The sequence below is a fragment of the Apium graveolens genome, chromosome 5 (assembly GCF_009905375.1).
Source record: "Apium graveolens cultivar Ventura chromosome 5, ASM990537v1, whole genome shotgun sequence".
NCBI classification, from domain to species: domain Eukaryota; kingdom Viridiplantae; phylum Streptophyta; class Magnoliopsida; order Apiales; family Apiaceae; genus Apium; species Apium graveolens.
Window position 1 is genome coordinate 229,858,193 of NC_133651.1, and position 16,199 is coordinate 229,874,391.

A 16,199-nucleotide genomic window follows, 5' to 3' on the forward strand; every position below is an offset into this window, starting at 1 on the left:
ATTGGAAAAGATTAAGGTAATGATGACCTTTAAGTATCAGTGGAGAAATTTTTTCAGAAACATATAGATAATGGTTCTAGTATTAGTAAAGGGTATTTTGATATGCCCTGTATCTAGGGAATACAGGAGGAACGAATCAAGGATAACCTTAGAGGTTTTACAAGGAGAAAGGTAATATTCAAAATTCTCAAGAATAGAAATGTTGATAAAGGAGATATGACGTAATTATAATGATGCCAAGTGGGGCACGTGTTAAACCACGAGAAAGTATGGATTGAACCAGTAAAGGTCGAAACTGTTCAGGGAAATTAGGACCTAAGATAAAAGATGTTCTAAGTATGATTGAGAGTCATTCGTGATAGTGATTAACCTCTAAAGACTGAGGCAATAACTTATGGAAAAATGGTGATATTTTTTTTACCCATCAGATTTTAAGGAAAACATCTTCACATAAGCAGTGATTGAAATGAGGTAGAAAATTTATTTGGAAGTGGTTAAAATGACATTGAGTGTAGGGAAATGTTACTATCAGGAAAGGCCAAAGAGGTGGCCGACACTTTAAAGGTAAGAGGATAATTATAGGCGCTTGTGCCAAAGGAATACAGTGATGATGGTTAAAGCTGTGAAGGTTGTATTATGGTTTGGAAGATTGACATTCCTTCTGATGACTGTGCAATACCCAACCGTAATAGTAGTTGGTAAAGGTTTAATTCGTGTAATCGCCATGAGCGGGCTATCTATCTCAGAAGATACTATCTTGAGATAAGCCAGGACCATGTTTCAAAAGGAATAGACGAACCTTTGAGTTAAGTCTTCTATTTAAGGCATATGATTAAGAATGGTATTAACCTGCTATCGTTGCTTTGATTGAAACTCTTCTGCAATTTTATCTGCTTCATGTCATGAATATACGCCAGGATCTGGAGTGTTCTTCATGAATCATGAATGGTGATTATGTTAACTCCTTAGAAGGATTCTATACGACATGTATGGACTCCGTATGGTTAGATATTAAGATTTCATGGAAAGTGAATGACGACAGTAGGTCAGTGGTGGATCATAGTAATGCAACAATGATTCTGCGAGTAATGAGCTGATTACAACCATGAGAGTTGTATTGGAATGGATGTTGAGGTTGAGTACCACTAATCGGGTCGTGGTAGTGTATAAGTTATCATTGATAGACGAATTAAGTAGAGTATCTACCTATTGAATATTTATTCCCTCTTATCAATAGAGAGTAGTATTACTATACGAGGAAGGTTGCGGTGCAAGCACAGAATTCTAGTATCGATGATGTATAAAATGAGATTCCAGATTCGATTTTCAGTGTCGAGGGAGTTTCAAAGGTGATTGAGTATAAGCTCGAGGAAGAGCATGGGTCCATAGAATGATGGACGGAATAGCAAAAATATTTAGGCATGTGAAATACGATGCTATAATACTTGATGTTGATATAAATACATATATGTTTTGTTCTCCTATGACAAACCTCTATAGTTCAGAGGTAGGTTCCAAGCCAGATATTTTGTGGCAGTATATTTTTTTTATATATACAATTCTCTTCAATTCGTTCTTTTCTCTCGTTTTCATTTCATGTAAGTTGAGAAGAACAACCCTTCCAGAAGGGGAGGTATTGCCGAATGACTATTTATCTGTGTGATAGAAGCCTAGTAGGATACCACATGTTGTTTAATTACTTGTCAAGTACTAAAGGCTGGCCACCTTCTGTACTAACTATGCGATATAACAAGTGTTCATGATCATAGTGATCTCTCAATAAATTCTTTTACTTCTATATGAAAGATTAAGCTTTCGAAGATAGAAGCAGCTAAAAAAGGAGTAGTAAAGTTGTGGTGGTATTCAGAATGGAAACACATTCGTGATACTAAGGTTGACGAGGTTATTAAAAGGTTATAGAACGCTAACGAGCAAAAGTATAACTAGTATAATATTAGGAACGGAAGGTAGTAGCAATTACGAACTGGAAAAGAATGGGTATTGAGAAGCAAAAGGTCTAATGCTAAAACCTATAATGAGAGTCTGTGCAATAGACTTGAAAGAAATTGGAATGATCACTTAACACGGATTGAGTTTTCTTACGACAATAGATCATATGTCATTAGCGAGTTGTCGCCTTATGAGATCCTTGAGGGAAGACAATGTCGATCTCCCTTATGTTAGGATGAAGTTGTAGAGCGCAAGATGCTCGGACCCGCAGTAGTCCAAAGGACCAAGGATATAATAGATCTAATCAGAGGACGGTTGGTAGTAACCCAAGATGGACATAAGAAGTATGTTGATTTGACACGAAAGGACAAAGAATAGGAAGTAGGGGACCTAGTGTTGTTAAAGGTATCCCCTTGGAAACCCTTGGAAAGGATTGATGAGATTTGGAAAGAAAGGAAAGCTAAGTCCACAATTTGTCGGACCCTTGGATATATTAAGAAGTATTGGGAAGTTAGCATATGAGCTAGCCTTACCCCAGAACATGTAGCAAGTCATAACGTGTTTCACGTATCAATGTTAAGGAAGTGTAATTCGGATGCCAGATAAATAGGGGCATATGAGTGCATAGACATGCAACCAGACGTAACCTATATGGAGCAACCAGGAAGGGTTATAGATTGAAAAAGGAACAAGTGCTTAGGAGAAGGGTTATCAAACTATTCAGAGTTTGATGGAAGAACCACAATGTGGGAAAATTTACTTGAGAGTTAGAAAGTGTAATGCTAAGAAAGTATCCCTATTCATTTTCTATCTGATTCCGGGACGGAATCCTTTTAAGAAGGGAAGACTGTAATAACCCCAATTTTTGGAATTTTTGAAACCCTTATGAATAGTGATTTTGCTGATTATGCTGAATAAGAAAACTTTTCATACCACACTATGTAGGGGCTCTTTTATTGATCTTCTGGGATATTATTAGTACTCTATATGATAAATAAGTGTATGTAAAGATCGTCAGAATCCAAATTCGAACACTTTGATTTTTCTCAAAAATCTATCACATCTGAAAGAATTGAGTATAAGGTAACAGAATAAAAATGATTTAAATTCAAGGATTATAAGAGAGGATCATGAAAGGAATATAATGTATTTAGAAAGGTTAAAGGAACCTAAGTAATAAGATCCCGGGTATGATCCCTCAAACGATAAACAAAAACAAAAGTTAAGCGAACCATATAACAGATCAGCGGTCATTAGGCAAGCAATTAGTAGTAAATCAAGGAGGTTAGGGATGATTATGTCATCAAACCAACAAGGTGTGGACAAGTGGAAGCATTATGACATGTGCAAGATGACATAAGCATGACAAGGGGTTTTGTTTTATTGGTTGATTTTGGGCCATGTAAAATTTACCATGGTAAAAAGCTAAAACATTTTCCAAGGCAAAAAGGAGAAGCAACCAAGCAAATATCATAAAACACAAAAATTAGAAGTTGACTTTTGCTTCCAAGAGTAAAAGTTCTCGGCCAAAACAAACCCATCAACTTTAAACTGCCATATCTCCTTTAATACTCACTCAAATGTTGTGTTCTATAGCTTGTTGGGAAGGTATTGAGATGGCCTACAACTCTTGTTCACAAGTCTCGTCCAAATAAGCATGGTAAGACCCTCATTTTTACAGTTCTTTCAATCGGACTTTTAGAAACTTTAAAGCCTAACTTTGTGTTCTTGATTTCTTTGGAAAGATCAAGCTTGTAGGAGGCTCCATAAGGCTTCCTAGTAACTTTCCACCCTCCAAGAAAGGTATAAATCTTCACACCCTTTAGTAATAAGTTTGAATGTTGAAGTTTGGAGATGGTTTGGATTGATGAGTAGTAATTTGAATGATAAGCATGATTCGAGTTTAATTGTTAAGTAGTTTAGTTGAATTTGGAGATGTTATAATATATGATTGGATTAAGATACTTGAGCTTATTATGACTGAAATCAGTAGCATTGATGTGTATCTTGAGTTGTTGTTGATTGGTATTTGGATTGATATGATTTGGAATGGTAAAAATTTGGGAAATCGCGTAAACATAGCCGTCGTAATGTCCGATTTACTTTAGACTGTTTTTGCTCTTAATATCAGGACCCGAGAACTCCCTGTTAGGTTTTCACCATTTCCATGATTAGATAATTCATGTTACGAGCTTCGTTTTGATATGTGGTTCGTTTGAATCCGATGTACGGTTTCGGAGAAACGACCGTTTTAAGTAACGGCATTTCGCGACCGAACCATTACCCCTCGCCTTACTTTGAAACCTTGGTTAAGGACTTTAAATGACTATTTGGGGTATGAAACATTTATGAAAAGTGGATTAGGCAGTTGGTAAGGTACTCGCGAAAGAATCGCTTTAAAATTCTTAATGGTTAATTTATTAAAAATGGTGGAGCCGAGGGTACTCGAGCGATTTAAGTAAATCGTTAAGCGCGAAAGTGAACGTTAGGACTCTAAATGGTTAAAGTCTAGTTTCTTAAGCGACCCGGGTTTAATTCCGACTTATGTTGTTGTTCATAGGTTATCGGACCCACTCTAAGCTTAAGTCTATCCGGGAGCACTCAGGCAAGTTTTCTACCCGTTATACTGTTGTTGTGATGTATATATGTATATGCATTATCTTGTGATAAGTGCATGATTGTTATTAGCAAATCTTGTGATATATTGGAGCATGTGATATAATATTTATATGCATGCTTGTTTCGTAATCTTGATATCTAATTGTTGATTCAATGCTTTAAAGTTGTATAATACCTATGCTAGAGATAAGCAGTAGTTGCGTATACCCTTAGTATAGGGGACCCAAAGGTGAACATTTTCTAAACCGGGAGTCGATGTTCCCGAGTATAATATATATATTTATATATATATAGATATAGTTTTCAAAACTATTAATCGAATAAGGTTTATTCGATAACTTTATTTTATTAAATGAATATTATTTTGAATATTCATTCGAGGACTTATGACTCTGCTTAATTTATTAAATGAATATTATTTTGAATATTCATTCGAGGACTTATGACTCCGCTTAATTTATTAAATGAATATTATTTTTGAATATTCATTCGAGGACTTATGACTCCACTTATTTTATTAAATAATATTCTTTATTTTATTAAAGAATAATGTTTCGATTATCAAACTTATTTTCGATTATTCAAATAAAGCTCGTACTTTCGTATAAGTATATCTTTGGTTATTTAATACTCATTTCAAGTATAAGTTTTACAACTTCTACTTCAAGTTATTTATATAGAGATTATCCTTATGGGAATATTATTTAATAATATTCAGATATTTTTTAATATATCGGGACTGATTTACTTTAGTAAATCAGCATTACTCCAACACTCTTTAAAGTGTTTTCGAGTCTTCAAAATGATTTTTAAAGGTTAGAGCGGATCCCAAAACTCGTTTTTAAATTTAAGATCTTCCTTTTTGAAGGGGACTTGAATACTCTCTCAAAAATCTAAGGGATCCGGCTCTGTGGTGTATTTTATATTCGCAACAAGGTTGCTGTTTTGATAAATGAATTGATTACTTACCCAACGTTCGGGAAGTAAGTCCATCTAATTGAGTCGGCATAAGCGACAGGCCGGGGTACGGTCTATCAAAGTGTAAGTGGCTGGGTGGCAGTCCATCAACGCATAAGAGGCCGGGTGGCGGTCCAGCACAAGGTCCTTATGTGGCCAGGGTGATGACCGGTGGGGGATTCATCCATCTACTAGTAGAAAAGGTTACTTATTGGTATCTTTGCCTGATCAGCAAGATATCGGGTTTATGCCAAAATACTTTTCTTTCCAAAATTCATTGAATATTGCAACTCTGTTCATACTTTACATGACAGAGCTTTTCAGGAAATGTATGAGAGATATATATATGGATATATATATATCGGGACTTAATGAAGTATCTCGTAACTTCATTTCATTCAATAATATTTCAAAGATTGAATCTATTCAAGTCTTATCTTGTATTCTCATCTATGTGATGAACTTTTGAAACTAATTATAACTTGAACGGTGGTAGTTCAAGTAGTATTTGGAAAGATATAAGTATATTGGAGTATCTTGTAACTTCATCTTTTAAACTTATATCTAGTAAATGATTATCTTGTGCATGTCAAAGATTTTCGGAAAAACGTTGAGACAAGGTTAGATATATGAGATCACCTTGCAACAATATTTTATACAGTTATCAACGGGAACTCTGTGTTTATTATGCATGGAAGAGGACTTCCAAGATTTTGAAAAGTATATGTATATATATACTGAATTATTTTGCGACTTGGTCGCGTTAAGATATCAGCTTGGTTCATTTCTTCTTGACCAAGACTTTCATGAGTACTATGAGAATGCTCATATATTGTTAATTATTATACATATTATTTTGGTGGGCTTGTTGCTCACCCTTGCTTTCTTCTTTCATCACACAACATCAGATACACAAGATGAACATGATCAAGCTCTCAATTCGCGAGCGGATAGGAAACGTTCCGCAGTTTCCTGTAGGCGTTGATGCCATTGTAGCTGAGGTAGGATCTACCAATAGGCTAGGCTTTCAACTTTTGTTGTACCAGACTTATGTATATTTATGAATTGTAATAATGGCAAGGAAAATGTAAATTTATTCAGAAACCCTTTTAAGGTGTAATGGCAAATAATTGTGGAATAAAATGACTCGTGTTATTTTTGGATATTCATCTCTGAGACTATAACTTGTGGTGTGTGTGTTTATTGTGGGGTCACAGTACAGAGTAGTTGATTGTTTATTAAGATTGGGTGTTATTAAGGGAAATGGAACTCGTGACAACCCGGATCCCCGACCCCGGATTTGGGGGTGTTACAGAGATTGACTTTAGATTTTTATGCACACACTCATCATTAGTTTTAGAAAGAAAGGGAAAGTGAGACAACAAATCATCAATAAGATGATGCTCACTTGTTCTAGATTTTGGTTTCTCCAAGAATTTTAAAGATGGAGAATCAGGAATTGATGTGTTTATCTTATCCACATCCAGTGAGTTTGTAGGATTATTGTGTGTGTGGTGTATTGATAATGAGAGAATTTGGCTGTCACTCCACATTTATTGGAGCCACATCAACCTGACTTTGAGATGGTGCTATAACTGAGTTTTTGACTGCAGTTGACACTATGTGTGTGCCCCGTGACTCCCCCAAAGGTTTTAGCTTCTTCTTTCTGATATTGGTTTGTGTTGGTCAGTTGTTTCCCTTCCCTTTTTGGCATGTGCTCTTGGTTGAGAGCTTGTTTCAATAGCTACATCTTTTTGAGAGGATGCAACTTGTAATGAGCTTATTTCCTTATTAATCACCACGGTCTGTTAGGAGATTGTGATGTGGCTGATTCGGGTCACACTTTCCACACCCACCTTATCCTTAAGGCTTCGTAGATTTTCACACTTTCCCTCACCTTGCTCACTACCTTTCACACTCCCCCCAGGTGTTGTGGTAGTTTTTAAAACTAATTTATTTTGAGAGAAACTAGATTGTGGCTTCTTTTATTTGTATTTAGAAGATTTTGGTTTTGTGGCTTGGGCAGGCATCTGTTTGGTCATAGTCACAGATGTCATAGCCACAGTTAAACTCAAAGAAATAGCAGGTTGGGAAGAGTTAGAGATGGAAACATTTACCTTACTTACTTGAGGTGCCTCCATGATTGGCATGTAGTGAAGAGGCATTTCTTCATTGAGATTGCTCCTGCATAAATCAACAAGTACTCTCTTTTCTTAGACCCAACAAGCAAGCTTGTTGTTTGGGTTCTCAATTAAAAGATCCTTAGATACATGATTAGCTAGCATCATAAGAAACCTAGCATAGTACACATACTTTGGTCTTTTCTTAATACCTCCCAATTTATACCCTAACTCTAACATGACATAATTGCTAAAATTAAAAAAAACTTGTCATTTAAGACCATGTACAGCATGTTAAGCATGGAAGAAATAATTGCATCAAAATTGCTTATTTTTCCAGAAAATACTTTGATAAATGAATCACATAGAAAGCTCCATTCTTTTCTAAGGCCTTTTCTTCTTATCCCACCTAAATTAGCATAATCAATAGAATAACCTGTAGACCTAAACATGTTACTCATATCAGTGTCTGTGTGTGCAATAGATGTGTTATTTTTGGGCAATTTAAAACAAGCTTGAACTTCATCACAATTAACACGATAATCATTACCTTTGAGACTGAAGTTAATGGTCATGTTTGTAGAGTTAAAAACTGTTGTGGTCCAAACTTCCTCCACAGCTTCACAGTAAATCACCAGAGACTCGAGCATAAAGTACTTCAATTTGTATTTGCTAATGAAGTCCATCATCTTGTGAAAGTCTTCAGCTGGAATACTCTTGTCCAGGAGTGCTACGAAGTTGTTTTTCTCATAGACAAACCCATATTGAGACATGATTTTGACTACTGGTGCCATTTTTGCTTAGTATGCAGTTATAGAGAGAAAGGGGGTTTTGGAGATGAAGAGAGTGAAACTCGCTTTGTAGTTCAGAGAAAGATAAAAGTGAAATATAAAAATGGAACGGGCTTTTATACTTTCTCAGAAAAAGAAAAACGAATAATTAAAAATAAAATAAAGTATCCAATTATAATTTCCAAAAATAACCGTTTAAAAAAATAAAGCAGATGGTAGAAATACCAAAACTTATCCATCGACAGATAAATACACACTGTGAGTAAAGTCGACGTCTAGGGTTTAGAATTAACTGCTATGATTGGAACAATTCAACGGATACATAATGTGCCTTTATCCGTTGAGAGATAAAGTACCTAGATATTTTTTTTACTTTCAACGGATAATTCTTATCTGTTGAATTTCATCAGTATTTGCCTTTAGCAAATCCTGATTTTGGTGTCAGGATCTGGCTGCTTGCAAATCCTGATTTTGGTGTCAGGATTTGACAACTTGCAAATCCTGATATGTAACTTTTAATAAAGTCAAACTTATTTCTGGCTGCATCACAATTTATAAAAACATAAAAAAGAATTACAAATAATTGAGCATACCTAACTCACTTACCAACTTAGAGAAAGTTGATTCATGAAGTGGCTTGGTAAAGATGTCTGCAAGTTTCTGCTCACTTGGAACAAAATGTAGTTCTATAGTACCATTCATGACATGTTCTCTAATGAAGTGGTACTTGATGTCAATGTGCTTTGTCCTCGAATGCTGCACCAGATTTTTAGTAATGGCAATGGCACTTGTGTTATCACAGAAGATTGGAATCTTGTCCACGTGTAGACAAAATCCAACAGTTGATTCTTTATCCATAAAATATGTGCACAACAGCTACCAGCAGCAATATATTTAGCCTCTGCTGTGGAAGTAGAAACTGAGTTCTGCTTCTTACTAAACCAGTACACAAGCTTTTTTCCTAGAAACTGACATGTTCCAGTTGTGCTTTTCCTATCTATTTTGCACCCTGCATAATCTGCATCTGAATCACCGATTAGATCAAAGCCAGATTCTCTAGGGTACCAAATGCCAAGTTTTGGTATACCCTTGAATTATCTAAAAATTCTCTTAATAGCTACTAAATGAGATTCTCTAGGATTAGCCTGAAATCTAGCACAAAGACAAGTAACAAACATTATATCTGGCCTACTAGCTATCAAATATAAAAGTGAGCCAACCATGCCTCTATAGTTTGAAATGTCCATAGACTTTTCAATAGTGTTCAATTCAAGTTTAGTGACAGTGGTCATGGGAGTTTTTGCAGATGTGCAATCCATTAAGTCAAACTTCTTTAAAAGATCATGAATATATTCAGTTTGACTAATGAATATTCCATCACTAACTTGTTTACCTTGTAAACCAAGAAAGTAAGTTAGTTCACCCATCATGCTCATCTCATACTTACTTTGCATTAGTTTGGAAAACTTTTTGCAAAGTTTCTCATCTGTAGAGCCAAATATAATATCATCTACATAAATCTGAACAAGTATACTAGAGCCATTAACATTTTTAAAGAAAAGTGTTTTGTCAACAGTACCTCTTTTGAATGCTTTTCTAAAAGGAACCTTGACAGAGTATCATACCAGGCTCTAGGTGCTTGCTTCAATCCATAAAGTGCTTTCAAAAGATAGTAGACATAATCTGGAAAGTTGGGGTCCACAATTCACATCGCAAAATAATTTCCACAACTCCACAATTTATCTACGTACAGGACCAATTATATAAAATAATTATTTGTTTTATAAAATTAGGAATTAGATAAAAATCATCACCGTCCATCGTCCGCTCGTAAAAATTCATCGCGGACGGTGATAAGATTTATTGATGCCCAAAATTATTCGGGTATCTGAATAAATTCTACCGATTAATCAAAAAAATATTTCCCGCACGAATATATTTTTATTTCACGAATATTGCTCAATAATATATTTTTTTGCTGCAGAAAATTAATTAAATAATGTTAAAATAACCCAACAGCCATGCGCCACACGCGCAAACAGAGATGAACAAACAACAACACAGTCGAACCACCACTGCAGAGCACAATCACACACACACAACGACACAACATGTTAGGTCACACACACTGTAGAAGGGGGTTGAATACAGTGTATAACACAATCAAATCGAATACAAGTAACAGAAAACAGACTTTATTCAATGCAATAAACTCTGTTACAATATAGAACTGTCATCTCTCAGTGATGAACAAATATCACAAGAGCTGCTAGGGTTACAATAAATAATATTCTCGATAATGATAACACTTATAGTGTAAACCTTATGTCTGTGTTTATATACTAAACAGTTACAAGATAATCGCTAATTGATATGGAATATAATTCTGCTTCCTAAAATATATCAATCAGATATCTTTTCTTCCAAGTATTCCATTCTTCATAGAATTCCTTTTTCATGCATATCTCTTCTTACGTTTGTCTCGATCTTCTTTCCTTTCAATCAACCGCCTTCCTTATCTGAAAGTTTCCTTTAAGTTCTTATATTATCTCCTGATAAATATCTCCTGAACCTTAAGTACTGATCACTTAAGTTCTGACTTCAGTATAAGTGTTGATTTCAGTTAAGTACTGATTTGTCCTGTTTAAGTAAGATCTGAAAACTAAACATAAATCATATTATTCATGACATTATCAAATATATCTAACAATCTCCCCCAACTTGTAAATTAGCATAATATACAAGTTTAACAGATATTTGATGATGTCAAAAACATTAAGTACAAATGCATGAAAAATTGACTAGATAACTACAACTTACAGTCCTTAAAGCTTTACCAACTTTAACTTCTGATAACAACTTTAGTCTGTATATATATCAGAATTTGAGCAGTTGTAGATCTTGACTTGGCTTCACTTTCTGATCTCTCTGATGTCAGGAGTTGTTCTGAGATAGTTCTTTAACAAATATCTCTCAGCATATCCGAGTTCATCAATCATCCTCCTTTTAGCATCTTTGAGTTCTGCAGAATCTTCGCCAGTTTGAAAGATAGCAGCCCTGAGATCATTTATTCTAGCTTTCCTTATGTCCTGATCCAGTCTGATCAAATATGCCTTGTCAGACTCAAGATTGAATTCTACAGCCTTATAACCCAGAAAAGTAGTTATAATCTTAGCAGAGTTAGGCTTCATCTCAACAATATCACCCTTGTGATCTCTGTACTTTGGAAGATATGTGATGTCAGTCTTTACAGAATAAAGCCTTTTATGTCTCTGAATTTGAGTCTTCAAATAGTTTGCAGCACTTTCTGTTATTCTGTCATTCACTTGAAGTAAGAATAAAACATGTTCTAGTTCTTTAAAATACTTCAGTGGTATAGCATTTTCCCTTATATGGTAAACCCTACCATCTGTCATAAAATATAACAAGATGTGTTCTTTCAAGTAGGTATGGTAGACCATCTATACAGATTCTAGTTGATTCAATCTTTCAGGAGTTGCTCTAACACCTGGTTCACTTAAGGAAGTTGGATCATTGGTTGTGTTATGCACTCTTCTTTCATCAGCACTACCCAATCCAGATTTATCTCTTGCTTCCTTTCCAGTAACCACTCTTTCTTCAAAACCACTTGCTTCAGTCTTCAAAGACTGAGTCTGTTTGGCTTTAGTGAAACCTGGTAGGAGTAACCTTGAGGATTTAACATGAGCAATGTCAGAGATTTCCTTTGATTTATCTTCTGATATCAAGTCAACTTGAACTATGTCAGAGGTTGCTTGCTTCATGGTTATACCAGAACTAACTATATCTTGACTCTGAACAACTTGAGCCATGTCAGAGGTTGTCTTAGAAATCTTCCTTGAAGTCAGAGTAAGATCAGCATCTTCAACAGAAATTTCTTCATCCATAGGAGGCACATAAACCTTTATAGGTTCACCAACTTTTTCTTTGCCCTTGGACCTTGGATCTATCTGTAATTATGATTTGGCCTTAGTTGCCACAGGATTTGTCCTTTCTTTTATCACAATGCTTTTAGCCGTAGGAAGTTTCTTTTTACCAACAGAAGCTTCAGATTTAGAGTTGACTTTTTCAGACTTAAGTCTAGCTTCTTCTTCCATTAGACTCTCAAAGTCCATTCCTGGTACCAGTATCAGAAGTTATTCTTCTCCCAGTATCAGAACTTGTTCTATGACTTGTAGTTCCAGCTCTTCTTGATGAGAGACCTCTACCTTGACCATGACCTCCACCCCTTCCAGAGTTTCCCTGGTCATCTTTTTCCTCATCCTTCCCCTTCAGTGTCTTAACAGTTTTCTTTTCCTTTTCTTTTGATAAGTGAGGCTTATCAGCACTTAGTACATTCATCAGATTTACTAACATCAGAACTTAACAGATGAGAAGCATTATTCTAGTTTTTGACTTAGTAATAAGATAGACAAAGTAAACTTAACTAAGCTCAATATCCGAATTTGCTTGTGCCAATAGATTTCACATAAATAATTACTTCTAATATGGGATTTGGAAGTATATTAAAGACTACTAGGTCAGCATCTAGCATATTTATCCTCATTGGATTGAATAGTCATAGAAACATTTATATCACTATCAGAGTTTAGAAATTCACATCAGACAACCATCAATACTTAAGCAATTTTCAATTAGGCACAGAATATACAAGTATAGTAATATCTATAAATACTGACCATAAAGTCTGATGCATCAGACCAAAAGCTAAGCAGATTTAGAGAAAAAACCTGAAACCATTCCAAATTCATTTACCAATCTTGTAAAAGTAGCTTCACACAGTGGTTTGGTGAAGATATCTGCTAGTTGTTGATCTGTTGGAACAAAATGCAATTCCACTGTACCTTCATCAACATGTTCCCTTATGAAGTGGTACCTAATGCTGATGTGCTTTGTCATTGAGTGTTGAACTGGATTACCTGTCAGAGCAATAGCACTTTGATTATCATAGTAAATAGGGATTTTAAAATATGTTAACCCATAATCCAGTAACTGATTCTTCATCCAAAGAATCTGTGCACAACAGCTTCCTAGAGCAATATATTCTGCTTCTGCAGTTGATGTGGAAATTGACTTTTGTTTCTTGCTAAACCAAGAAACCAATCTGCCTCCAAGAAATTGGCAGCTTCCACTTGTGCTTTTCCTGTCAATTTTGTAACCTGCAAAATCTGCATCTAAGTAACCTAAAAGTTTAAAGTCTGATTCTCTGGGATACCACAATCCCAGATCAGCTGTTCCCTTAAGATACTTGAAAATTCTTTTCACAGCTGTTACGTGAGGTTCTCTTGGATCTGCTTGAAATCTTGCACAAAGACAGGTAACATACATGATATCAGGTCAACTAGCAGTTAGATAGAGTAGAGAGCTAATCATACCTCTGTAATTATTAATATCTACTGATTTACCAGTATCCTTATCCAGTTTTGTTGCAGTGGCCATGGGAGTGGATGTAGTTGAACAATCTTGCATTCCAAATTTCTTTAGCAAATTTCTGGTGTACTTGGTTTGACAAATAAAAGTTCCTTCTTCATTCTGCTTGACTTGAAGGCCCAGAAAATAGCTAGATTCCCCCATCATACTCATTTAATATCTTGACTGCATCAGTTTGGCAAACTTCTTGCAAAGTCTGTCATTTGTAGAACCAAAGATGATATCATCAACATATATCTGAACCAAAAGTAAGTCTTTTCCATGGTTGAGGTAGAACAGTGTTTTGTCTATAGTTCCTCTTTTAAATCCACTTTCCAGAAGAAACTGAGCTAAAGTCTCATACCATGCTCTTCGAGCTTGCTTAAGGCCATAAAGTGCTTTATCAAGCCTGTAGACATTATTTGGATATTGGGAATCTACAAAGCCTTGAGGTTGTTCAACATATACTTCCTCTTCCAATTCTCCATTGAGAAAAGCACTTTTCACATCCATTTGAAAGACAGTAAACTTTTTGTGAGCAGCATAAGCCAAAAATATCCTTATGGCTTCCAATCTAGCAACGGGTGCAAATGTTTTATCATAATCAATTCCCTCCTGTTGAGAATATCCTTTTGCAACCAACCTTGCTTTATTCCTTGTAATTATGCCATCACTATCAGTTTTGTTTCTGAACACCCACTTTGTACCAACAACAGATCCGTTCTTTGGTCTTGACACTAGTGTCCAGACTTTTTGGTTCAATCTGAGAAAGAAAAGAATTATAAATACATTCATTTGAAGTAGCTGTTCTAGTTCTGACACCTGCATCAGGATTTCCAATTATTAAGTCAGGTGTATGTGATTTAGTCCACTTCCTTGCAGATGGAAGGTTTTCTCTAGAACTGGATGCTCCCCCATGATCCATGTTATCTTCATCAACATTTTCTGATGCTCCTCCTGAAACTATGCTCTCTGAGTTGGATCCTTCAGAATTTAAGTTTTCAGAACTATCAGAACTTGGCTTATCAGAACTTGATGAATCTGAAATTGAAGAGCCAATTGTATGTTCTGATGCTCCTTGAGATGTGGTTATATCTTCAGTAAGCTCCCCCTGCACAGGTGCATCTTCCTTTGACGTAGTCACCACAGTTTCAATAACATCAGAGTTTAATCTATCAGAGTTTACAGTATCAGGATTTAGACTGTCAGGATTTTCAGTATCAGAATTTAAGTCTTCATTTTCGAATCTCAGCTGATCATGATCATTGAAATCTTCAAGTCCAGTAATCTTCTTATCATCAAAGGAGACATTGATAGATTGCATGACAACCCTTGTTCTTAAATTGTAGACTCTGAAGGCTTTTGTGGAAAGTGGATATCCAACAAAAATTCCTTCATCAGCTTTTAGATCAAATTTGGATAGCTGTTCAGGATGAGTCTTAAGAACAAAACACTTGCATCCAAATATATGAAAATACTTCAGATTTGGCTTCTTTTTCTTCACCATCTCATATGGTGTCTTTCCTTGCTTGTTAATAAGTGTTGCATTCTGAGTAAAATAAGAAGTCTGCACAGCTTCAACCCAAAAATAGGTTGGTAGTTTTGCTTCATCAAGCATAGTTTGTGCAGCTTCAATAAGAGTTCTATTCTTTCTCTCAACAACTCCATTTTGATGTGGAGTTCCAGGAGCAGAAAATTCATGCTTGATTCCATGGTCTTTGCAGAACTCTTCCATTGTCAAATTCTTAAACTCAGTGTCATTATCACTTCTTATTATCTTCACAAAATCTTTGACCAATTTATCCAGTTGCTTGACGTGATCAATCAACATAGATGCAGTTTCACTTTTTGTGTGCAAGAAATATACCCATGTGTATCTGGTGAACTCATCCACTATGATCATAGCATATTTCTTCTTTGCAATAGACATGACATTCACTGGACCAAATAGATCAACATGTAGTAGGTGATAAGGCTCAAGAATTGATGATTCAGTCTTACTCTTGAATGAAGATTTTCTTTGTTTAGCCTTCTGACAAGAATCACAAAGGCCATCAGGAGCAAATACTGGCTTTGGCAGTCCTCTCACAAGATCTTTCTTGACCAGTTCATTTATATTGTTGAAATTTAAATGAGAGAGTTTCTTGTGCCAATTCCAGCTTTCTTCAATTGATGCTCTACTCACCAGACAGATTGCAGACCCATCAGTACTTGTTGAAAGCTTGGCTTCATAAATGTTACCATGCCTGTATCCTTTCAGAACAACTTTGCCTGTAGATTTGCTTATAATTTCACAGTGTTCTTCAAAGAAATCCACATGATAACCTCTGTCACA